The sequence below is a fragment of the Lissotriton vulgaris genome, chromosome 11 (assembly GCF_964263255.1).
Source record: "Lissotriton vulgaris chromosome 11, aLisVul1.2, whole genome shotgun sequence".
Lineage (NCBI taxonomy): Eukaryota > Metazoa > Chordata > Amphibia > Caudata > Salamandridae > Lissotriton > Lissotriton vulgaris.
Genome location: NC_141699.1, coordinates 99,884,320 through 99,910,799, shown reverse-complemented (window position 1 = coordinate 99,910,799; position 26,480 = coordinate 99,884,320).

Here is a 26,480-nt window from a genome sequence, read left to right as displayed (position 1 = left end):
CAGACTTCCTGAAGAAAGGCGCGTTTGCTCAATGTCAGAGAGGCCCTCGCGGTTTCTCCAACAACGTCTTTATTGTCCAGAAGAAAGGGGGTGGCAACAGGTTAGTGCTCAACCTCAAAGAGTTCAACCAGTACTTGACCTACAACCATTTCAAAATGGAAGGTATTCATTTGTTAGCAGAATTGCTGCAGGAAAGGGATTGGTTAGTCCGTCTGGACCTCAAGGATGCATATCTTTCTATACCGATTTTTCCTCCACATCGCAGGTTCCTGCAGTTCCTCTGGGACGGCCAATGTTACGAGTACTTGGCTCTTCCTTTCGGTCTCTCCTCGGCTCCCTGGTGCTTGACCAAAGTGATGAAACCGGTGGTAGCCTATCTCAGAGAAAGAGGAGTGTGACTGATCATTTATCTAGACGATATCCTGATCATGGCGCAAGACCAGTCTATTCTGCGGCAGCAGCTGATCATGACTACTACGCTACTCCAGGGCTTAGGATTTGTGATAAATCTGAAAAAGTCAGTGATGGTCCCGACACAGATAATAGAATTCCTAGGGTTCACGATCAACTCCCAATCAGCACAACTGTGTCTTCCCCAAGCGAAATTGAGGGATTTGAAAAAAGAAATAGTGAAGCTGTTGGACAAGCAATCGGTCACGCTCAGGACGCTGGCCAGAGAGGTGGGGATCTTGGCATCGTCGATTCAGGCGATATTCCCCGGGCCCCTGCATTACAGGGCCCTCCAGCACCTGAAGATCAAACATCTTCAGAGGGGACTCTCGTACACGGACTCTGTTCCCCTATCGGAGGAGGTCCGAACCGAGCTTCAGTGGTGGCTAGGCCAAGTGGACGCCTGGAACGGCAGGGCGATCTTCAGATCACAGCCAGAGGTAGTAATCGAGTCAGACACGAGCAGGTGGAGCTGGGGCGCGCGCTACGGAGATGTTGCCACAGGCGGCAGATGGTCGACGCAAGAGCTCGAACTTCACATAAATTGTTTAGAACTGCTAGCGGGGTCGTTTGCGATTCGCACGTTATCCCCGAAGCAGACATCTTGTTGCATCCTCCTCCGTTTGGACAAAGTGTCCGCAGTGAGGTATATCAACAAGTTGGGTGGCACGAGGTCGTCGCTTCTAGTCCAAATAGCCAAGGACTTTTGGCACTATTGCCTCCAAAACCAGATCTCGGTAATAGCGGAGTACATTCCAGGACAGTCCAACCAGGTGGCGGACTGGAATTCCAGACACCTAAGGGATTACAGCGACTGGAAGCTGCTTCCCAAGGTATTTCACTGGTTACAAGCAATTTGGGGTCCTTTTCAGACGGACCTGTTCGCCTCCAGGTTGACTTATCAAATTCCCCGCAGGGCCGGCTCTAGGCTTCTGGTGGCCCTGGGCAGGGAGCGTAGGTAGGGGGCCTGGAAGAGGGGGTCCGGGCGGGGTGGAGCGCGCAGGCCAGTAAAGAGGGGAAGGGGTCAGGGAGTTTAGAAGTGGAACAGAGCCGGAGGCCGCCAAATCCCTGCCAGGGGCCACCACGCAAATATGTATCCATCCTCAGAGGATTAATATATTAAGGATATATATTGGCGTGGTGGCCCCTGGGGTTTGGTGGCCCTGTGCAGGTGCACAGTTTGCACATGCCTAGAGCCGGCCCTGTTCCCCGGTTCTTCAGCTGGACCCGATAGCGACAGCGACCGATGCCTTTCTGCAGGATTGGTCTCAAGAGATTCAGTATGCCTTTCCCCCTTCTCATTGATTCCCAGGGTGACGACTCAAGTGATCAGACAAAGGGCGGAAATAGTCATGGTGACTCCGTGGTGGACGTGACACGCATGGTTTCCCAAGTTGTTGCAGTGGAGCTGCGATCCTCTCCGGTTATTACCGGACTCGAAGTGGTTGTTGCAGGGCCCTCGTCAGGAACAGCATCCGTTGCTGTTGGAGGGCAGGCTATCGCTGATGGCATGGAGGCTTTCCCGGAACAGTGGCAGCTGCCGGGAGTTTCAAGCAAAACTGCTGAGTTTATCAAACAGGCATGGGCTCCTTCCACCAGGAAACGTTATTCCGCAGCCTGGAAGAACTGGGTGGATTGGTGCGTGGGACGACACCTGGATCCCGTGGGGGCAGAGTTATTCCAAGTTTTGAACTTTCTATCGGAGAAAGCTGCTGATGGATTGGCGTACCGTTCGGTCAATAATTTTCGTTCCGCTATCTCGGCGGGGCATGCTCAGGTAGACGGGAAACCGGTAGGCATGCACCCGGTAGTTTGCAAGTTGTTGAAAGGAATCAGGGTAGCTAACCCTCCCCAACCCAAGTATACCGGGTTGTGGGACGTTTCTTTAGTGATCTCGTTGTACAACAGATGGCCGGTTAATACTCTCCTGTCTAGGAAGCAATTGTCGGCGAAATTGGCCATGTTGCTTTGCTTATCGTCTTGCAGAAGGTCTTCGGATGTGAGAGCACTCGACGTAACAGGTAGAGTGTTTACCCCGGAAGGGGTTTCTTTCCATATTACAGGTCGTACTAAAACATTGTCTCGACATATTTCTTACAATTCTTTCCCTGAAAATGAAAAATTATGTGTGGTCCAATGTTTGAAGACTTACGAGGAATGTACGAAGGCCTTGCGGCCACAGGGCTGTGCTCAATTGTTGATTGCTATTCAAAAGCCCTTTAAACCTGTGGTGGCCGCCACTATTGCCAGATGGCTTCGCTTCTTAATGAAAGAAGCAGGTGTTGATACACAGATCTTTGGTGCTCATTCAGTGAGAGGCGCTATGGCGTCGAAGTCATATGGTTTGGGATCAAGTATCCAAGATATCATGCGTTGTGCAGATTGGTCTTCTGAGTCAACGTTTAAAACGTTTTATTATAAGCAGGTGGGAGATATTACTTCAGTGGTATTTACTCAGCGTTAAACGAGCATAATCCGAAGCCTCCGGTCCTGTAATAGAATCAAAAATTTGCTAGCATTCGCAACAAGAATTTTCAATTCTATTAAGGACACGGAGGCGAGGATTATCCCATCCGGCTTAATGTACTGTATGTACTGGTCGAGGCTGCCAGTGGATAGCTGGGCGGCCGAGTTGGCAAGAACCTGTCCTCCCCCTGTCACTGACCCCATTATTGCCGATCAGCATGTGGGAAATTGGCTGACTAATACTCTGGACTCGTTGATTCCGAAAAAGAGAAGGCCCATCAGGGAAAGAAGAGTCGGTTCCACTCCTTGGTATACTCCCGAACTTAGGGGTCTCAGAACATCATGTAAAAGATCAGAACGGGCATGGAGGAGAGAGCGGACGGAAGAAAGTCGGGAAGACTACAAGATATCGATGAGGAAGTATAAAGTCGCTTTGAAAGACACCAAAAGGAACTTTTTCAGCGATAGGATCGAGAGGGCAAGTAACTCACCAGGGGAATCCTTTAAAATTTTTAAGGAACTCCTGAAGGCTCCGGTCCCTTCAGTTGTGCACGACAACCCTCAAGAAAAACGTGAAGAGCTGGCTGACTTTTTTCATTCGAAAATAGAGAAGATTCTGTCTTCGCTGCCTGCGACCTCTCAGATCCCGGAGATGGACTTTAGCCCAGTAATATGCCCCTCTGAGCTGTCCTCTTTCGGCCATTTTTCAGAGGAGGAGGTCGTAAAAGTCCTTAAAGGGATGAAGAGTGGGTCTCCTAGTGACCCGGTGCCTATGAAATATCTCAAACAAGTGGCAAACACTCTGTCCACTCCGCTTACTGACCTCATTAACCTTTCACTCTCCCAGGGCACGGTGCCTCAGAGATGGAAAAATGCAGTTGTCAAAGCACTACTGAAAAAACCAGGATTAGACTCCTCAAATCTGGCCAATTTTAGGCCTATTTCACTTTTGCCCGGCTTCTCAAAAGTCGCAGAAAAGATGGCTAACCGCCAGCTCTCTTATCACCTAGAATCCCATCATCTGCTGGGAGACTCCCAGACGGGCTTTCGCCCTGGTCAGGGGACGGACACAGCCTTATTGGCAGTGGTGGAGGAAGCAAGGAGCATTCTTGATACAGGGGGGTCAGTGGCAGTGATCCTCCTGGACTTGAGTGCTGCCTTCGACACCGTAAGTCACCAGGTGCTCCTCCAACGACTGTCAGAGGTGGGTGTGACAGGGATGGCCTTGAAATGGCTTGAATCCTTCCTCTCCAACCGCTTCTATCAAGTCTGGGAAGGGGCAGAGCAGTCGACCTTGTTCCCTCTACAATGTGGAGTCCCTCAGGGCTCATCTTTGAGCCCTACCTTATTTAATATTTATATGACTCCTCTTGAAAGAGTGGTCTCCCCTTCAGGAGTGAAGAGCATCAGCTATGCTGATGATACTCAGCTGGTTGTAGGCCTCACCCAGCTGGCGGAACAACCCGAAGTCCTTCATGACTGCCTCGCCAATGTTCATCGTTGGATGTCCTACTCTGCCCTTAAGCTCAATGGAGAGAAAACTGAGCTTATGTTGCTGGGCAAATCTAGTCCCTCACTCATCGCTAGCTGTTGGCCTCGGTCTCTGGGTGACCCACCATCTCCCAAGAAGGAGATCAAGAGCTTGGGAGTTTGGTTAGAGGAAGATCTGTCCTTCAGGACGAACGCCAGGAAGACCGCGGGGGGGGGGGGTGTTTTGGCTTGTTGCGGTCAGCTCGCAAGGTGCTACCACTGCTCCCTAATCCATCTAGGAAGCTCTTGATTCGTGGTTTAATCTTGTCGAGACTTGACTACGGGAATGCGCTGTTTCTTGGTGCTCCCGAAGCGACTTTTAAAACCCTTCAACAGGTGCAGAATGCAGCCGCTAGAGTGCTGATGGAGGTTCCTAGAAGACACTCAGCTGCCCCGGCCCTGAAAATGCTTCACTGGCTCCCCGTTAAGGAGCGGGTGAAATTCAAAGCGTTATGCACGGCTCATAAAATCCTGCATGGTAGGGGCCCCTCTATCCTGTCCATTATGGCACGCCCCTATAAGCCCACACGCCCACTGCTTTCGGACCAAAGACATCTTTTCCAGTCAGCCAGAGTAAAAAGAGCTCGCTCTGGGGGCCGGCGTTTTTCAGTGCTAGTGGCGGCACTGTGGAACTCCTTGCCCTTTAAGATTCGTTCAGAGCCCAATATCCTGCACTTTAGGAAACTTTTGAAGACGCATTTGTTTCCGGTGTAGTGACTGAGTCTGAGCTTTCCCTTCTCGTTCCTTACAGCGCCGGGATGCCCCTGGGTAACTGAGCGCGTTATAAATTTTATATAATAATAATAATAATAATAATGTAATAAGCTTGCCCACCCAATTATTCAGTGATTACGGTGGTGTTATTTCCTTTATTGCAGGATCTGATAAGAAGTCGGATTGATCGACGTCGGACGTCAGGATGTTAACCTGAAGCTGTTCTTCCACGTTGGAGGAGTTATGATTGTTCAAGTTTTGTTGGACTTGTTTCGCCTCAAAGGAAGAGGATGATGGGAGCACGCCGGGGTTCTTATGGACTATGGGGGCGTGCCTATACTCATGTGTACTTATGGGAAATGAAGTTTGTTTACTGCTTTTTGTGAAAATATCCATTTTCATTGGCTGCTGTGTTTAATGCAGTAAAGATTGAGAAGCATAATCCTCGCCTCCGTGTCCTTAATAGAATTGAAAATTCTTGTCGCAAATGCTAGCAAATTTTTGATTCACAGAATATAGAAAGATTTTGCCAAAGCGTTTTTTTAAAACATTAGAAAGAAGGTCTTTTACGATTCCGAGTAGAAACGCTCTAAAACTCCCACTTCGTTGACACTACTCTGTCCGTAAGCATTCCGCTGTGCACTGAGGCCGTTCCGAGTAGGTCAAACAAACATCATTCCAATTCTTGGCACTGTTTTTAGAGCATCTTCCCATCAAGTACGTACGACATCTTGTCAAATGGGTTGCCTCTTCCGTTCATTTCATGAAAACAGAAGATGGACTAATGCAACCAGATTTATCGTATTCTACTGAGCCAAAGGCGGCCATTAATAAGTGGCATTTTTAAAACGTTCCGTATTGATTTTTGTATCTAATTCTATCATTTTAAATCTAAAAAATATAAATCAATGAGTGAAAATGTGCACGAAAGCTTACCAAATTGATTATAACCATTGGTGAAGTTAGAGGAAGAAAAATAATCATGAATAAATAAATGTTGTATACAATGGCTTAATGAACCATTATTGTATCAATGTTCATAGGGTGCCTATTCGGTTCTTGTTCAAATGTTAATGTGTGAAAAGATGAAAAGAAAGATAACTAAATTCTTTTGGTTTGCTGGTGTTTCAAATTGATCTATATTGAAAAATATGTATGAATCAATATTTATTTGAGAGTGCTGAGTTTGCAAAAAGACTTAATACCTGAAGTAACCGATTATGAAAATTGGGTTAAAGTGTTCGCGACAGTGTATGTGAAATGTTTTGGCACACCATCTATGACAGTGCTCCCCTACGTGATTATGCGTGTTTTAGATGAGTACGGACCGTAGGCGGCTGTGGAGTTGGGGATGAGTTGGAGTGTTCGACGTAGTTGCTGATCTGATCCTTGCTAATGTCAAGGGAGATGCAGTTAACTTTCAAGTGTTTAATGCCTTGCGCCTTGTCCTGGAAGATGAGAAACCCCGCGAATTACCAAAATCATTGCAGAAGCCTATGAGACAGTTGGCTGCAAAAGTTTGGGTGTTAAACCTTTTGCTAGAATACCAGAGCAACAGCAAACACAAATGGCACAGTCTGTAAAAGACGACCGTCCAACATTTCCTAAGAAAAATTGGAAAAATAAAAAGCAGGCAAAGCAACAACAGAAACAAGGGTCGCATGCAGTGTCACCGGTACCCAAGTCTTCTGAACGCACTTATGATTTGCACGACCACGTGAGAATCAGGTCTCCTGATAGATTTCAGGTTCCTGATCAGCGTTCTCCTCGTTCTTTACAGGACACATCAGGTTCACAGGCTGGTGGCAGGGAACTCCAGGAGCCCGGAAGAGGTCGAGGTGCCCCACAAGGACGTGAAAAAAGGAAAAACCTGTGCTTTGTGGTAAACTAAATAGTGTCAGGAATGCTGACTTGAGTTAGACTATACTAGGGAAAAACTGATTTCTAAAGGTGAGTCATCACTGTACTCTATGGTAGTGATTAGAATATCAAGCACTGTCCATTTGTATAACTCCACACAACATTATAATTAATAAACAAGGTATAACAGGTAAATACACAAAGATACAATTTGAAAGGTATAAACACAATTTATTAAAATGCCTCCCTATGAGGGTTACAATCTAAATAAAATCCAATAAAACATTCACAGAAGTGAGGTAAATTTTAAAAAACCAAAAGGGGGTCAAAGTACAAAAGGTCAAAGTAACAAAGGTCGACGCTGCGTTTCGGTGTTCGTTTACATTTTTTACACCTTCTTCAGGACACTTTGACGGTTCACAATTTATCTGATCTTGTTAGAAGTTTCTTCATCACCTGAAAGTTTTGGGTCGGCCTCCCTGCTCCTCCGTGTTCTGCGTCATCATTTCGGATGACGCAGAACACGGAGGAGCAGGGAGGCCGACCCAAAACTTTCAGGTGATGAACCTCTGCCACTTAAACATATACACCGTTTGGAAATAAAGACCATATAAGTGTGGGATCTTAAAAGTTCCGAAAAGGACCCAAGACTGCACCACATAGACTACGATTGAAAGACAAGTCCGGTGGCTCCTCCGTGGTTTCTTTACTGTGCACCTTGAATTGAAAAACAGGTCACAGTACAAATCTGCAGATACTGATAATGCACACTTACCGGATGATACATACATATCTGGTTGACTAAGAAGTCTTCTTAATGACTAAAAGAGAAACATACCTTGTTTATTAATTATAATGTTGTGTGGAGTTATACAAATGGACAGTGCTTGATATTCTAATCACTACCATAGAGTACTGTGATGACTCACCTTTAGAAATCAGTTTTTCCCTAGTATAGTCTAACTCAAGTCAGCATTCCTGACTCTATTTAGTTTACCACAAAGCACAGGTTTTTCCTTTTTTAACAGTACTCTACCCCTACCTGTGTATATTACCAGGGGAACCTTCCATATATTTTGGTTGTTCCACAAGGACGTGAGCAACCTCATCAGACTGACGGAAAAGGGATACCTGTCGATTTTCCTCATCAGCGCCCACAGTTTCAGAAAAAGACAGTTGCTGCTTTAATAGCGAGATATGCCACAGATGGTGAGGAAACGACTCCGGAACTTTACAAGGGCAGTAACGCTGCTAGACAGTGCAGCAGAGGTTACCATAGTGCGGCAAGCACTGCGTCCATTTCTGGAGGCGACAGCAACTGAAACGTTCATCACAGTTGAAACGGCTGACACCCAAGTGGCTCCCCACTGACAGATTATATGACTAGGCCTTATGATTGAAGGTAACATACAGCATGTAATTAAAGCGATATTTTGGGAGAATCTGACTTCTTCTTATGACATTTTGTTGGCAGAGGCGGATTGGCCCCTGCCATTTGTTCTTGCCGCTCCGAGGGGGGAGGAAGTAATACTCCTGAGTTTTTCAAATAACGTCTCCAAGGAGCATGCACAGGCTTTTGAAGAAGAGTCGGCTTTGGTGCTTGCACCTGCACTGTACCGTACTCATGTGGGCCGGGATAAAAATTCTCCCCCGCATGAGATACCATTACTGCCTATGCCACAGCCACAACCCCAGTATCCCATCCGGTGGGAGACAAAAGCTCCCCTTTCTGAGATTCTAGATCAATTAGAATATCAAGGAGTTATTGAGACTTGTGTGTCACCGATGAATAAACTCTCTGTTTACCGTAACCAAACCCGATGGGTCGTACCGATTAGTTTTGGATTACCGACATTTGAATTCTCATTGTCGAACCTGTGCGATTCAGAATACCCATAGTTCTGCTCTAGTAGACATTACTGTTCGTAAAAAATATAAAACTACCCGTGATATTTCCAATAGCTTTTTCAGTCGCAATCTGTCAACTTAAAGCAGTCAATGGACCGCTTTTACCGCCGGCGCAATACAAAAACTATTTTGGCGTTTGGCCATGGACTATAAGAACAGTCCAAGTGTATTCCCCGCCTGTGTCGTCTCTTTGTTAGACGGCACAGACTTTGATGCGTACCCGTACATTGATGATATTTATCTCACGGACGACGAGTTATGGCCGCATCTTTGTCGAGTGAACCACATCTTATTTTTGTTTGCGGATTAGGCCTGTAAGTTTAACTTTGCGAAATCACACATTGCAGAGTACACAGTGTTGTTCTTGGGCTAGGATGAGGTGTGGTCATTACCATTCACTTACAGATGCTTGCAGGATGATCAAGAAGTTTACCTAACTGGGGAATCATGCGACTCAACCATAGGTCACTCTGGTTTGCAAAAATATACAGTTGCACAGCACCTGTAACTTAACAGCCACGAATCTCGCATGTGTTCTGAAAGGTATTCCAGTGCCCAATATTACACCAACTTTCACTCTGCTTGAAAACTGTAGTTATCTGCTTTTAAATAATGAAGAATGCTGCCATATGCTTGCTGGCATCCCTTACATTGTCACTAAACAATAGGAGTACACCCTGGAGGCACCTCAATGCCTCCGCCAAAGAGATAGAGGTGTACAAGAGAAGGACAGATTCATCCTTTGTTAGAATACCCCTCACTCACCAACCTAGTTGGTGACATGCTTTATCATCGGGGTCCCACCCGGAGAGCCGAGTGCCATCAGGGTGTGCTGCGACGCCTGACTACAGTGGAGCGGGTTGTTTTTTTGTATGTAAGTGAAAAAAGTGGTTTAAAACTCTCTACAAAAGACTCTTTATTCTGTAGTAACTGGGCGACAATAAAAATGTGTGGGATACCATGCCAGGTTAGGTTGGCCTGTGGTATCAGAAGTGAAGTGAAGAATAAAAATGGTCTACATGTTTCAAACTCATGAATGTCTATCAGGTTTTTGTCAGGCCCAATGGAGGTAACCCGGGCGGTATACACACTCTAAGGTGTACCCTACCCATGGCTAATCACGAACCCCACTTAGTACTCACAGTGGTGGTTTATGTTTCCTTTCCTGGATTCTAAAAAAGAGAAATCTTGCAGCGCTAAGCTAGCATGCCTCATGGGCTCCACTGTAGTCAGGTGTCGCAGCACCTTGTTGCAGCACCTTGTAGAATACCCTTTCTCTCTCATTGTTTTTCCAAATCCCTTAAATTGTGACAGTCTCCCAACGTGTGGTTTGCTGTAAGAATTTACTGTTTCCACCCCCACATGGGAGCCTTGATAACTCGGTCTGGCCTTCTATTCCGACCTTGAGAGCAGACTTCAATACCTTGAGCAGAATTATAGCATTGTTATCCCAAAAAGAAGTTTCTCTCACAGATGCACGTGAGACATTCATCCTTCATGTGGCCAATACCCGATCTGAGGTGCAAGCCCTTCTTAATACTGACCTCCCACTGCATTTCGGTGCTTTGATTCATACTATTTTCAATGCCTCTCATACTACCGGCTTGGCCCATTTTTTGAAAATTGTGGGCTCTGGCCTTGGGTCTTCTTTCCAAACCATTTTTGGTGTAATACCGGCATTTATTCATTCTATTTTTTCCAGTGTTTTCGGTGTGTTTCCACTATTACTTGCTGTAGCTGCTAGAGTATTGCTTTTAATTTGCCTGCTGCGCAATGGCTGCTTTTCCTGTGGCCCTACACAGCCAAGACCAACTGCAGATGCTTCGTAGCCGTATGCTTGAATGCTATGGTACTCTGCCCAAGGCCACACTCAGTGTAGCTTACGGATTGTCCTTTCGTTTTCCATATTACACTTGCGTGCAATCTGTCTTCACCTGCTTGGAATGTTCATCTGAATGGGCATTGGACCTTTCCCTCTCCAATACGGTGTATTCTGCCCTGGATTTTGATCTGCTGATGAGTCCCTTAGTGTCCCATGAGCACGAGTATTCCAGTGTTGGGATTATGGCTTGTGCAGCTGCGCTTGAAGTTTTGGCGCAGTGGGATATCTGTGCAGTGGCGCAAGATTTCCTACAACAAAGTTACATCGAGTATCACGCAGGTTGTCCTCCGATGGTGCTGGAAGCACACCTTATTGAGGAAAATGTTTGTTCTTTCAGTTTACTTGAATGGATGGCGTCTCTTTTTTTCTGATGATAACCATGACTTCCTTTTGGAGGCTGTTGCAGCTTACTGCTCATTCACTTTGATGGATTAACCTGGCTGGCACCGACCATCTGTAGGATTTTTTTTTCTTCCCTTCTCTATCTTTCCCCTTTACTCTCTTTCGTCTTTTATTGACATATTGTATATGTCGACCGTGTTATAGGGCAAACGTTTTTTTCCCTCTCTTCTTTCTTCACAAATTGATATGCTGAATTCCAAAATTTACTTTTTCTGCCGGTATCTGCAATCACTTAGTGATCGATGCTCTAACTTCTTGCTCAGACTACTTGAACTCTGTAATCTCCATTAACCTCTGTCCGATGGACTGACCAGGAGAGGGTGTAGTGAGGTCATGGGATTAATTACAGACATTGCTAAGTTAGCATTAGTTCGTAAATGCTTGGCAGCCATTTTGCCGTTTTGCAAGCGTTACTATATGGCTTTATTCTCGTGGATAAACTGCTGGTGCATTTGTGCATGAGAACTGCTGCCCTTCACACATTTAGCTGTACACTGTGCTCCTAGTCTGCACAGCGTGTTCAAGGTCGAAAGACAATGTATGCTGTTGATACACTTTGGTCAGACCCGCACCCATAGACACAACATAGAACACAGCTGCACTACTGAAAGTCGGGTGCTTTTAATATGGCATTGCATGCATGAAAAGGCACTTGGAGAGATTCATTCCAACGAAGAAGAGCTGTGCTTGTCCTGAGATGTGATTCCTTACATTTAGACTTGAAGGTATGGGCTCCCCCTGACAAAGCCTAGAGGTGAGGTCTTCTATACTTATAATAAACTAGCTTATAGCATGGGTAGGGTGGTAAGGCATTGTAGTCCTGTTTCCACTATCATGATAATATGATTTCCCCTTTTGTGCTTTATGGAATTGTAACCATGCTGATTATATTAGTCTTGTGCATTTTGCTGCTAGTGTTGGCTTGTGTACTGTATTATAGAGCGTGTTAGTTAAAATAAACATTTTAAACTATACTGTGCCTCTGTTTACTCATTGTAACGACCGGATTCTCAGAAGAGGCAGCCTACCAACCGTGGCTAACCCAGTCGTCACGTAACAACACTCTTCTCAGGCCACTATTTACAAGATATCTAGAATACTCACCTGAGAAGGTGAAAAAGAGCTATTTACAAGCCTATTCAGTCAAACATACCACTAACACCTAAGGGATTCCATATCTCATCCTATAATTACCTCATCTTATATTCTTTAACGTCTCCCGACGATATCTTTAACTTCGCCCGACGATTCTTTATCTTTAACGTCACCCGACGATTCTTTAACGTCTCCCGGCGATATCTTTAACGTCACCCGACTATTCTTTATCTTTAACGTCACCCGACGATATCTTTAACGTCTCCCGACGATTCTTTAACGTCTCCCGACGATATACACTAATGGGTACACTAACGGGGGTTCACCTTTAAAAGTTATTTCCCAAATGAAGTTCACACTCTCCCCCCATCATCAGTTACCTTTTCAGAAGGGCATATCCCATCCTTCTTTATTTCAGCACCTGGTTAAAAGGAAAGGTTAATCCCATTCATAAAAACAACATTGAAAGATAGTTAACATTAAATCTTTATTCTACAATTAAACATGACAGAATGAGCAAAAGAAACATGAGTTAAGTTAGTTGCTACCTATAACCTAAAAGGGGAGTAAACATGAATGATTAGATATATTCTACACTAAGCCCAGAACGCCTCACCTTAGACGTGTGTCTTTCCATTTCAGCAGCGGGGCTGATCCCTCTCTCTCTCTCTCGCTTTGTCTTCAATATGCTCGGGACTCTGCTCTCCCTCTATGGCTCACGAATACACGTCTGCACCGCTACACCTCATCTACGCTGTTCTGGTTCCGAAATACTCAAACACTCTTCTGGACTCAGGCTCTGCCACTCCTGTATAATGCCACTACAGGATCCTCAATCACTTTCCTTCTTCGTTTCAGGATTTCAATTAGCTGATGGTATTAGTCTCTATGCACCAGCCTTTGGACCAACTTCTTCGGTCTACTCCACACGTTGCTCTCCCCCTTTATCTCTTCGTTCCTTGATAATATAGAGCTCTCTTTCTCTATGGAAAATTCCGGTATTAGGCCGACTCCCACCAAATTCCTGTACCAGTCACCGGCTCCCTTCGCCTTCCACAGTGACCCCCTGCGTATTGCATCTAGAGCCGGGGAAACAAACACATTCCTTTGAAAAGGGCCAGTCTTGACCGGTTCCTCACTAGCGAATAACAGAATGAATTCTAAACACTACCTTTACCCTGCAAGCGCCTCGGACAGTCGAGGCAGAAGTACAAAATGGTTTCTCTCTAGCTTTCGGGCCTATAGGCCCGAGAAAATGGAAAAAGGCACTAAACCCTGTCAAAGTACATAGTTAAGCCCTACAAATAAACGCAAATGCAACTAGGACTGAGATGGTAGTGGATTATGGTCACCACCAGTCTGAAAAGGCACTAAAATTACCCTGTCGCTACACTCATGTTGTGGACAAGTATGAGTGTTTGAACAAAAGAGTGTTGTTCTTCCCGCTATTCCTGAGAGGGACAGAGTGACATGTTCTAGTATGTCTAATCTGTAGAGAAGGAAGCCGCACCAGAAGATTCGTATTCAGCCACATTTATTCAAGGAGGTAAACTATCTTTCACAAGTGTGCTCTTCGTGACAGCACTGCTGCACAACCCACTGTGGTTTTATGTGAACAAAGAAAGGGGATTTGTCACGAAGAGCACACTTGTGAAAGATAGTACTACAAGTACCATCAGGCCACGGGGTGGCTACGCCCTCCTGGGCAGGATGTTATAGTGGTACCAGAACGTCGCCGTGTCAGTTCCTGTGGAGTCCAGTGCCTTTGAGGAAGTGATGAGCGCACGAAACGCGTCAGGCAGGACGTTGAATTTGCTGCATGCTGTGTTCCCCTACGCTGTTTGCCTCCTTGAATAAATGTGGCTGAATACGAATCTTCTGGTGCGGCTTCCTTCTCTACAACAGGCAACTTCTGTGGAATATATATATATATATATATATATATATAAATCGATTTCTGACTTCCTTATTTAGGTCAGGAACACACGAACAACTTCTTGCTGAAGAAACGCTTTTATTGCAGGTTCCAAGCAAAAATACTCTACGCGTTTCAGGAGCTCACCTCCCTTGCTCACGAGTAAAAGTGTTGTGATCACGATAGGTTTTTAAACAAACAAGTGACATTTTCGTGCATAATCATAGAAAGCAGACTAGCGCTGCAACATAACAAGTGAATAGATACTAATGCTGATGTTTGACCGAGTACCATAATCTCAGCAGCCTCCAATTGTTCATTCTGTAAAGTGCATTCTGACAAATTATAGTGCATGCATATGCATAATTGAAATGACACAATCACACATGAGAAAAATGCCTAATAAATCGTTATTTACGACTTACTATTTTTACTCGCTGTTAGCTGGTTCACATTGCATTTCCTCTACTGTGTGCCAAAGAGTTATTATGCCCAAGTGGGTTTAACTTCATAACTCCATTTCCTTGTCAATCTGAAAACATTTCATTTTCAATAGTCAATGATACTAGCAAATGCAATTATGTGCTCCAGCAGTTTTTGAGGGTATCAATTATACTTCACTGCTTGTCAGATGTTACATTAAATTGTTGCTACTAACTTCTAGCCAGTTCACCTCACTTCCACAACAACATAGCTCTGCTGATGTTGATAAGGAACTAACAGTCCTAATGCCCCAGTGGGCTTATAACATTTCATGACTTTTACAACAGTTATTCTGCCCCAGTGGGCATAAACTCATAACCCTCATTCTCCCAAAGGGGCTGTCTTTGTCAAAAAATCCTTCTCTTTTTCATCCTCTTATAACACGGCTGACATGCATCCACATTTTTCTCCTCTTCCATTCTTCATTAGTATCTATGAAAATACATAGACAAAAAATATATTAACCACACATATTCCAGCATAACCCTGTGATTTAAAAACATTTTCTTGTTATTTAGAAATGCAAGACTATAAGATATCATCATTCATGTCCTAGAGACCGGTGAGGTTCCCAAGTCGTGGTTACATTTTCAAAGCTATTTAGACAGTTTCTCTCAGTTATACGTTAGGTCTGCCAAACTGATTTCTTTTCCCCTATCCTTTGTGTATCATTTCTTAAACTTAGAGATCCTCCAATGTCTTCAACCCAAAATGCAAAACAAAACATCCTGGACCCAAATGCTTGTGTTCACATTAATTTAGTCCTTTAACCTAGATGAGTTTCTAGTTCCTCATCGCAGTTATGTCCAATCGGTACTGTTCTTTGATATTTAATGATCAGCCTGGACTCCAATCTTCGAAGTTTTTGGATTTTGTTGCCCCCTCTTTCATCGTGTTTTACCATGTCCAGGACACAAAATCTCAATAGATTGGTATTCTGGTTATGTTCAGTCTGAAAGTGCCTCGCCATGGGGTAAGCCTTATCACAGTTTTTAATGGCCCTCAAGTTTTCCAAAATTCTGATTTTGGCTTTATGTATCGTGCTGCCTATATAGGCTTTATCACAGGGACAGAATAAAGCGTATACGGCGAACTCTGTATTACACAATGTGTATTCTTGTAGTACGAGCTGCCAAGCAACCTTGAATTGTATATATATATATATATATATATATATATATATATATATATATATATATATATATATATATATATCAAGTGAGCAAGGCGGAGGCTTCCGCCGAAACGCGTCTGTGCAGCATGTCGGATTAAACTTTCTTGAGTTAAATTCACGGAGTCAGTGCCTTCCTTCTATCGCATGGGAACCAACAGAAATTGGCGTTAGCATGACCTGAAACCATTTTGGTCGTGGCACCCATTTTTGTTAGCCACATAAATCTTCTGCCTTCAATGTTGCTTGCCTTTCTACTCTGCTTGAGTCATCAACTGTAGTTAACTCTTTCAGTACTGAGCGAGAGCAATGTATGAGCTCAGAAAGGCCTGTAGCTGGTAGAATGCACCTGTCTTAGAATGTAACTGTCAGGCTGTTTCAACTGATGTAAGCAGTTCTGTATCCCCTCCCACTCTGCTGACTAAGTGATATCCATCTGCCCATGTTAGTCGACAGCTATTCCTGTGTATGGCCTGTACCCTCTATTTGAGTCTCCATGCTTACTCAGCAACAAACTGGGGATATAAGCACCATGGTTTCTGTATTCCTTGTACTACCTGGTACAGCCAAAGGTACTCCATGGAATCCTGGTGATGCTCAAAGGGGTCCACCTTTGGTGTTGAGGCGAGCAAGTGAGGGAAAGGAATTAGGGTAGGAACAGCGGGGAATGGGACACCTTGATTAATATCAATCTAAATATCTACTACTCTCATATGATCTCACTACAATGAGTAGTACTTGAACTGTCCGTTCCATCTGCCAGTGTTCCTCAAAAACTCTCTCAACCAGAAATGATACTGCTCACCACTGTAAGAGGATAACCCTATAACACAAAGCATACAATTAGCATTTCAGTCAAAACGGCCTTCATTCCTACAAAACCACCTCCCTTATACATACGTATCCTAATAGATGAACTCCCCATTTAAAGTAAGACAGGAGCAAGAATAAGAAAAAGAAAAAATGGGAAAAAAATATAGGTTCAAATATCCTTGCTCCAGCAGCTCTTAAAGGGACGTAGTGTAGCCACCAGTAAAGTCTCTGATGAAACACCTTGATTCCTCTAACTGAGCTAAAATAAACACCAAAGGAAATCCAGGAATCTTCAATGCATGACCCCTAATCAACAACCAAAATTACAGGCTCTTCGTAACACACTCCCCCACAGTACCTCTTTAAGCAGTGTCTCGATAACCAGCCTGAATACTCCTGATGCCTGCAAGCACTCGATCCCGAGCAGCCAGGAGACTCCAACGCCGTCAGAGCCACTACCAGTAGCTCCCAGCCTCCCTCGAGCGCCTTGCCAGGTGACGCTATCTGTGGGTATGCCATTAGTGGGAAGACTCCGGTTTGGAAGGTAACCACGTGTCGGAAAGATAATGAAATCCTGCTCCACTCCCCCTCAGGCGATCAACGAAAACATCAACCCGCTGTCTCCAGACTACGGTATGAATCCCTACCGCGAGTCCATAAAGAAAAAGAAAAAGAGGGCCAGTTCTGCTTCTCACACGGTCGGCCTTAGATGCAACAATCCACTGCCTTAGAATCCTAAAACTCCGCTGCTGAACTGAAAACAAAACCAGCAGCCGCGAGGAACACCGTCCTCGTACTTTGAATTACGCATGTAGGTGAACATGCATGATTCCCTAAAGTAACCTGAGGCTCCTCCTGATCTGGGCTTCTGGGTAATGTAGTTTCTTGGATATTCCTCGAATTTGGTCCGAGGTAGTCGCAAGTCGTTGGTTCCTGACACTACCTCGTACAGTGCCGGTGGGTGTTGTATTGATGTAGTCCCACTCATGAGTGATTAATAAACTTGCTATTTGATATTCCAACTTCCATGCCAATCTCTATTTTGTTGGTTCAAGGACCAGTGGACAGATAAGTGTGAACCGCTGCACCAGTGGGACCCTAAAAAGGCTCATTTCCACAAATTGGCGCCCGACTTGTGGGGCTCATCGGAGACACGGCCGTTCGAAGGAGTGGTCTTGACGGAGGACAGGAATCTACTGAGGAGGTACCCTGCACAAGGAAACTCTTTGTCTTTGCAGACCGACGTGTTTTTCCGGTTTTCCCGATCTGATCCTCCAGGTGGTGCCGGTCCCGACTGAGCTCTCCTTTGGCGTAAGTTTTTTCCAGTGACTATTAGGTCGACCAGAGCTTGGCAGTTGGAGGTTGGAGACTCTGGTTTGGTAAGGTCGCTGAAGTGGCACTCTTGTTTTGGATTTGCTTGAAAAAGAACAGCGCAAGACAATTTATCAGAAAGCATTGGAATTGAAAAATAAAGAGATGAAGAAAATAAAAGAGAAAGAAGATAGTGAGCATCATTAAGAGGTAACTGGCCAGTACCCTATTAGGCGCACCATTTATCCCATACTTAATAAACCTCAAGATGATTCTATTTTGTTAGATAGACCTCCGCCCCCGTATAAATTCCCTAGTGCCCCTGAGAATGAAGGTTCTGATGATGAGCATTTTTCTTCAGATGAAAAAGATGACGATAAGCAAATTGGGTGGACAACTCGCTCTACTTTAACTACTGAACACAAGGCCACTCATAGATCCGCTGCTCGTAAAGCAGCTTGTGGGAGTGACTCTGCCCCAGACCTCATAGCAATGATTCAGCAATGGTCAGATTTAGAGCAGCTACATTTTTTAGAGATGTTTACTTGGGAGGCAATACTCAGTTTTAGAAAACATTCTGGTGCTCTGGAGCCATCTGATATAAATAAATGATTGTAAACAGTTAAGTGAACGCACCTTTCTTTCTTCACAGGTGTCCGATCTAATTAGGGGAGTGGTTAAATTGCACATTGATGCATTCCGTTTGTGAGAAGAGAAAAAGACAGCTGATAAAGCTATTGCTGAACAAACAGTTCAGTCTCCGGCGCGACGAGAAGGAGTTGCAGGGACACATAAAGATACTGGTGATATTATAGTTACTGTGAAGCCGATGCGTGAAGCTGCACCTTTGTATGTTCCTCCAAAGGGAGCGGGAACAAGTGACGATAAATCTTCAGATAATGCGAAGGGATATTTTATTTATAATTGGGTCTATACCCCTTGGAGTAGAGTAGCTCTTAAAGTTGCTTTGCCGGATCCGCAAAAAAATCCAGCCGCCTTTTATGAAGAAGTAGAAGGAGCAATTAGTTCTTGAGCTATGACATTGCCTGACATTGACATGTTCTTTGAGCTTATTTTACCCCCTGATATGTGGAGATCAATTTGGAAGGTAGATGATAATGTAGTTTATGGTGATACTTGGGTGCACGTAGAGGAAATAGATGCTGCTAGAGATCCTGCACAGAAACCACAACAAGTGATATTAGATCTTCCCAAAGTTATTGTAACTATTTCAAAACTCTTATACCCCTTAAGAAAATAGATTGGACAGCATTAGCGTCTTGTAAGCAGAAAGCGGATTAGTCAGTTTCTGATTTCTTTACACGATTTAAAGAGACATTCCATGACTGGTAAACATTTGTTTGTCGACAAATTTGTCGCTAACATGTTGCCAGAAATAGCTAGTTGCCTAAAAGCCAGCGAGAGTTCATGGACTATGTCATCCCCCATCTCACTTTTAAATATGGCCCAGTATTATGAGCATCAGGAATTGGAAGCAAAAGGAAAGGAGGATAAAAAGGTTAAGGATTTAAAAACTAAAGTTATGTTGACTCAAGTCTATGGTCCATTATTTAGAGGTAGTGTGAGAGGTGGACGTATAATGTATCACCTTGATGTAGCCCCTTTCCCTCAAACAACTGTCTTCTGACCAGTGTGCGTATTGTAAGGAGATTGGCGTTCTGATTGCCCCCATTTGCGAGGTCAGCAGTATCAGCTGGGTAGAGGAAATATGAGAGGCTGCCCGGGGAATGCGGGAAATAGGGGAGGCATAGATAATCGTATTAGGTTTGAGGCAGTTGAAAATAACCCAACTTTTTTTAATACCTTTGACAGACGAAACCAATACCAAATGTCTGATTATTCGGCTGATGGTCCTATGGATTCTGATTATGCATAGGAATGCCTATGATGGGTTAAGGAATCGGTTGAAGTCCCAGTAGATCAGAGGGGTCCCTATGTCGATGCAAATGTCTTGGGTTCTATTGATCACTTTCTGGTTGATACAGGAGCTACTCGTAGTGCTCTGTCTAAACAATTGGTTCCTATGGCTCCCCTGTCTGGCACAATGCTAACATTGATAGGATTCGATGGGGCACCTTTCCTTAGCCCACTGTCACAGCCACTTGCATTTAGTCTTGATAAATTCACTGCATCGTGTCCATTTCTGCTTTCTCCTAACACCCCGGATAACATTGTGCGTATCAATATTCGTAAACAATTTCATGCTACAATGCATTGTTTCCCAGAAGGTGTGCGTGTTATTTTGAACGACAACTATCCAATGGTTGAGAAGTCTTGTCTTATTAAAGAGGATATTGCCTTGGCATCGTTACCTAGTACCTTGTGGGCTTATTCAGATACTAATGGATATCCCACCAGTACATATTCAAGTGAAGGAAGGTGCTTCATTGCATCGATTGCCCCGATATAAAATCTCTCGAGAAAGTGACAAAGCATTGATACACATAGTTCAGGATTTATTTGGAATGGATGTTGTGGAAGAAGTCCCCTAAAGTACATGTACTAGTCCTATTCTCCCTATCTTGAAAAAGGACATTGATACTAAGGTTTATAGATTTATCATTGACCTGCGAGAAGTCAATAAGATAGTGGTGCCCCATTATCTGGTAGTCTCTGACATCACAACACGTCTTACTATGGTTCCTCCTACTGCAAGTACATTCAGTGTGCTTGATTTGAAAACGCATTTGTCTCAATACCTATTCATCCTGACAGCCGTTATTTGTTCGGTTTCACTTTGAATATTCGATCCTTCAGATTTTGTAGAGCTCCACAAGGGTATACAGAGAGTCCTAGCATTTATAGCCAGGCATTGAAAAGGCAACTTGATTCTTTCCCTGTGCTGAAAGGGGTGGCTCTTATTCAATATGTCGATAACATCTTGTTGGCTGCTGATACCCCTGAACAGTGTGAAGATGGAACATTGTCATTGCTCTCATTCCTTGCATATCATCATCACAAAGTCTTTCAGAAGAAATTGCAATATTGTAGACAGCAGGTTACCTACTTAGGTCACCTCCTGTCTAAGGAGGAACGTGCGCTCATACCAGATCGCATTCAGGCAATTTTGGATACGCCTGTGCCCTGTACTCAGAAGGATGTTCGTGCACTGATTGGCCTTACTTCTTTCTGTAGGCAGTGGATTCCTAGCTTTTCTCACATTGTTAAACCCTTGTTGGCCCTTTTGACTAAAGACACTCCGCTGCCTCTCCCATGGACTACCGAATGCCAGAATGCTTTCCAACCGTTACATCATGCTCTTTGTTCTGCACCAGTATTAGGAACTCCAGACTACACTAAGGCATTCACACTCTATGTACACGAGAGGGACGGTTGTGCTCTCGGTTTTCACCCAGACACATGGTGAAAAGCAGAGTACTGGTGCATATTTCTCAGCTGTCCTTGATCCACTCGCTCGTGCTTTGCCTGTGTGTTTTCAAGCGGTAGCAGCGACAGCTGTGTCCATACGTTAGAGTGTGGGAATAGTCTTGTCACACAGATTGCTTGTGTTAGTGCCCCATTCAGTTGACACTCTGTTAAACCAAATGAAAATACAACATTTGACTAGTGCTCGCTTGACAGGTTATGAATTGACACTTTTGGCCCCTCATATCACAATGAAAATCCTGCTACACTATTGCCATTTCAAGCTACTCAGCCCAGTCACAAGAGTCCCATGACTGTATATCCCTTACTAAAGAACAAACAAAGGGTCGTGTTGACCTACAAGATACGCCCTTTTCTAGTGTTGATGGGGAACTGTGGGTTGGCCGGTCCTGCTTGAAATTGCCCGATGGCACGACATCTGCTGCCTACGCGATTACGATTCAGAAAAAGGGGGTGGTGATGATGCCAGAAACCGGTCCCCGGTAGCTTGTCTCCTTTCTGGTGAAGAATTGGCTTGGTAGTTTAGTCTGCCCTGTTCCCATGATGCACTGGGCCAGGGACAGACTGATTTGCATATAGCCAGGTTCTGAGCTGGGATGGTGCAGTGAGATAAATAACGGTGATGGATCAAGCCCTGATCTTTGGACTGGGTAAGAGTGGTCTGCTTAATTCAGACATTCTGTTCATCACCACCCCCTTTTCTGAATCGTTTTTGGCCACTATAGGTGTGGCAGGGTATACTCAGACATGAGTCCATTTCTCACTGCACCATCAGGATTCAAGCAAGCCGGGCCGAAGACGGCTGAAATGCCCGAAACCGGTCCCCGGTAGCTTGTCTCCTTTCTGGTGAAGAATTGGCTTGGTAGTTTAGTCTGCTCTGTTCCCATGATGCACTGGGCCAGGGACAGACTGATTTGCATATAGCCAGGTTCTGAGCTGGGATCGTGCAGTGAGATAAATAACGGTGATGGATCAAGCCCTGATCTTTGGACTGGGTAAGAGTGGTCTGCTTAATTCAGACACTCTGTTCATCACCACCCCCTTTTCTGAATCGTTTTTGGCCACTATAGGTGTGGCAGGGTATACTCAGACATGAGTCCCTTTCTCACTGCACCATCAGGATTCAAGCAAGCCGGGCCGAAGACGGCTGAAATGCCAGAAACCGGTCCCCGGTAGCTTGTCTCCTTTCTGGTGAAGAATTGGCTTGGTAGTTTAGTCTGCCCTGTTCCCATGATGCACTGGGCCAGGGACAGGCTGATTTGCATATAGCCAGGTTCTGAGCTGGGATGGTGCAGTGAGATAAATAACGGTGATGGATCAAGCCCTGATCTTTGGACTGGGTAAGAGTGGTCTGCTTAATTCAGACACTCTGTTCCTCACCACCCCCTTTTCTGAATCGTTTTTGGCCACTATAGGTGTGGCTGGTATACTCAGACATGAGTCCCTTTCTCACTGCACCATCAGGATTCAAGCAAGCCGGGCCGAAGACGGCTGAAATGCCAGAAACCGGTCCCCGGTAGCTTGTCTCCTTTCTGGTGAAGAATTGGCTTGGTAGTTTAGTCTGCCCTGTTCCCATGATGCACTGGGCCAGGGACAGACTGATTTGCATATAGCCAGGTTCTGAGCTGGGATGGTGCAGTGAGATAAATAACGGTGATGGATCAAGCCCTGATCTTTGGACTGGGTAAGAGTGGTCTGCTTAATTCAGACACTCTGTTCATCACCACCCCCTTTTCTGAATCGTTTTTGGCCACTATAGGTGTGGCAGGGTATACTCAGACATGAGTCCCTTTCTCACTGCACCATCAGGATTCAAGCAAGCCGGGCCCAAGATGGCTGAAATGCCAGAAACCGGTCCCCGGTAGCTTGTCTCCTTTCTGGTGAAGAATTGGCTTGGTAGTTTAGTCTGCCCTGTTCCCATGATGCACTGGGCCAGGGACAGACTGATTTGCATATAGCCAGGTTCTGAGCTGGGATGGTGCAGTGAGATAAATAACGGTGATGGATCAAGCCCTGATCTTTGGACTGGGTAAGAGTGGTCTGCTTAATTCAGACACTCTGTTCATCACCACCCCCTTTTCTGAATCGTTTTTGGCCACTATAGGTATGGCAGGGTATACTCAGACATGAGTCCCTTTCTCACTGCACCATCAGGATTCAAGCAAGCCGGGCCGAAGACGGCTGAAATGCCAGAAACCGGTCCCCGGTAGCTTGTCTCCTTTCTGGTGAAGAATTGGCTTGGTAGTTTAGTCTGCCCTGTTCCCATGATGCACTGGGCCAGGGACAGACTGATTTGCATATAGCCAGGTTCTACGTGCACCCCGCGATTTTTCGAAACATTTTTTTTATTTTTTTTTGGCTTGGGGGGTTCTAGTGGGACCCCCTGAGCAGGCCTTGGGGTCAGGGTCCTTCTACCCTGCCCCCTTTTTGAGTTCTACACGTTTGTTTTCAAAAGTATATTTGATAGTGTTCTGTTCACTGCATATAACACTGAATCTATAGGTAAGAGTTTAGATGTGTGTATAGTTCTATGAATAACTGAGTGGGTGTTTAGAAATTTCTATTGGTGTGTCAATGGTTTCAAATATGGAACTGTCTATTTTACAGTGAGTGATGAAAGATTATACTAGTGTGTGATGAGGTGTATTTGATTGTCACATGGATGATGTCATGTGTGATGTCATCAGTGATGTCATTTGAGATGTCATCAGTGATGTCATCAGTGATGTCACTGACCATGTCATGAATGATGCACTTTTTGTGACGTTCCGGTGGCGCAGAAGACTGAGTGATATTTATCAGGCAGGACTAAGCCACTTTTTGTGGCGTAATCCTGCCTGATAAATATCAGTCCCATAACGCAGCGTCCTGCGTTAAAGGGGTGTGCAATGGGTGTTGCTGGGGGCGTTCCTAGCAGCATCCATGGACTTGAGTAATTTATAGCATCCAAATGTTTCTCAAGAAAAGTCATAAACCGAGTCCGTGGGTCATATCTGCCCAAATGCCGATATTCCGAACGATTGAAAATGACTTTTCTTGAGAAACATTTGGATTTGGATTATCATGTCCTATACTTTGGAATTTTTGATAGACTGACTTTGAGGATGCTATAAATTACTCAAGTCAGCCCGAATTGTGTGGGTAAAATTGATACCTAGTCACTTTAAATAAGAATGTACTTATGTCTCATCTAACATTTGGAAGAAATATCTAGTTATATGATAACAGGATACCGACATAACTTGAAGGAAATAAGAACACCCTGAAGAAGTTCTGTTGTACGGAACGAAATGCGTCAGCTGGCTGTGGTACATAAACTTAAGGAAAATAAAAGCATTTGAATATACACCAAGATTCAGCGCTTCAACAAAGACTCTAAGTGATATGATTTGATTGGACTTGTTGTGCAAGTGGTGCTTTGCCAAACTTTGGAATATTCTCCACTACTCTCTACTACCCACTCTCTACTACTCCACTCCTCTCTAATACTCAATCTCTACTACTCATTCTCTACTACTCTACTACTCTCTCTCTACTACTCACTCCCTACTACTCACTATCTACTACTCTCTACTACTCACTCTCTACTACTCTCTACTCTCTACTACTCACTCTCTACTACTCTCTCTCTACTACTCACTCTTTACTACTCACTCTCTGCTACTCACTCTCTACTACTCTCTACTACTCACTCTCTACTACTCTCTCTCTACTACTCTCTACTACTCACTCTCTACTACTCACTCTACTACTCACTCTCTACTACTCACTACTACTCACTCTCTACTACTCTCTCTACTACTCTCTACTACTCTCTCTCTACTACTCACTCTTTACTACTCACTCTCTACTACTCACTCTCTACTTCTCACTCTCTACTACTCTCTACTACTCACTCTCTACTACTCTCTCTCTACTACTCTCTACTACTCACTCTCTACAACTCACTCTACTACTCACTCTCTACTACTCTCTACTACTCACTCTCTACTACTCTCTTTCTACTACTCACTCTCTACTACTCTCTACTATTCTCTCTCTATGCTACTCACTCTCTACTACTCACTCTCTACTACTCACTCTCTACTACCCACTCTACTACTTACTCTCTACTACTCACTCTACTATTCACTCTACTATTCACTCTACTACTCTCTACTACTCACTCTCTGCTACTCTCTCTACTGCTCCCTACTACTCTCTACTACTCACTCTCTACTCTCTATTACTCATTCTCTACTCTCTACCTCTCTACCTCTCTCTACTTCTCTCTCTACTAGTCTCTACCTCTCTCTCTCTACCTCTACCTCTCTACCTCTACACCTCTAGCTCTCTCTACACGCACACATATACACATATATATATATGCATATATATGCATATGCATTTATATATATGTATGTGTATATAGATATACATACATATATAAACAAATATAATCTGCATATCTATATAAATACAAATATAAATGCATGCATACATATACATATATGTATACATATGCATGTTATTTACATGAAAGTTTGAAAAACACTAATAAAAGCAAAGCTAAAAAGCCACCTCATTACAAACAGAATGGCTTTAACTTAAACGAGGGCGAGATCTATTGCATTTTCAATGCTTGTTTACTTTGGTTCCATCAAGAAGGCATTCAGATTTGTCACACATTTGCCATAAATTCTGAATGTTAGCACTCTAGTTGCTCATTAGATCACTGTAGTAAAGCTACTGCTCACCAGGGAAGTCTGCTGGTGGTATTCAAAGTGCATGTTTTAGTCTGCATGTCAGAATTATTTTCATGAAATAGAAGAGGATTTGAGAAGCCACTCAAAATGTGCCCTAATTTTTCTTTCTGAAGCACTAATCACAATTTCTATGGCAAAAAGAACCCCCTCATTTTGTTCCTTTTTAAATTAAATGTTTTCAGACTTACCACTTCATTCCAATCAAGATGGCTTCTGGTTTGCCATACTTTTGTCATAAGTAAGACTGTTAGCGCTCTAGTTGTTCTTTAGAACACTCTGGGACATTCTGTCATTGGGCTATACTTGGGCTACATCTGGGTGATATTT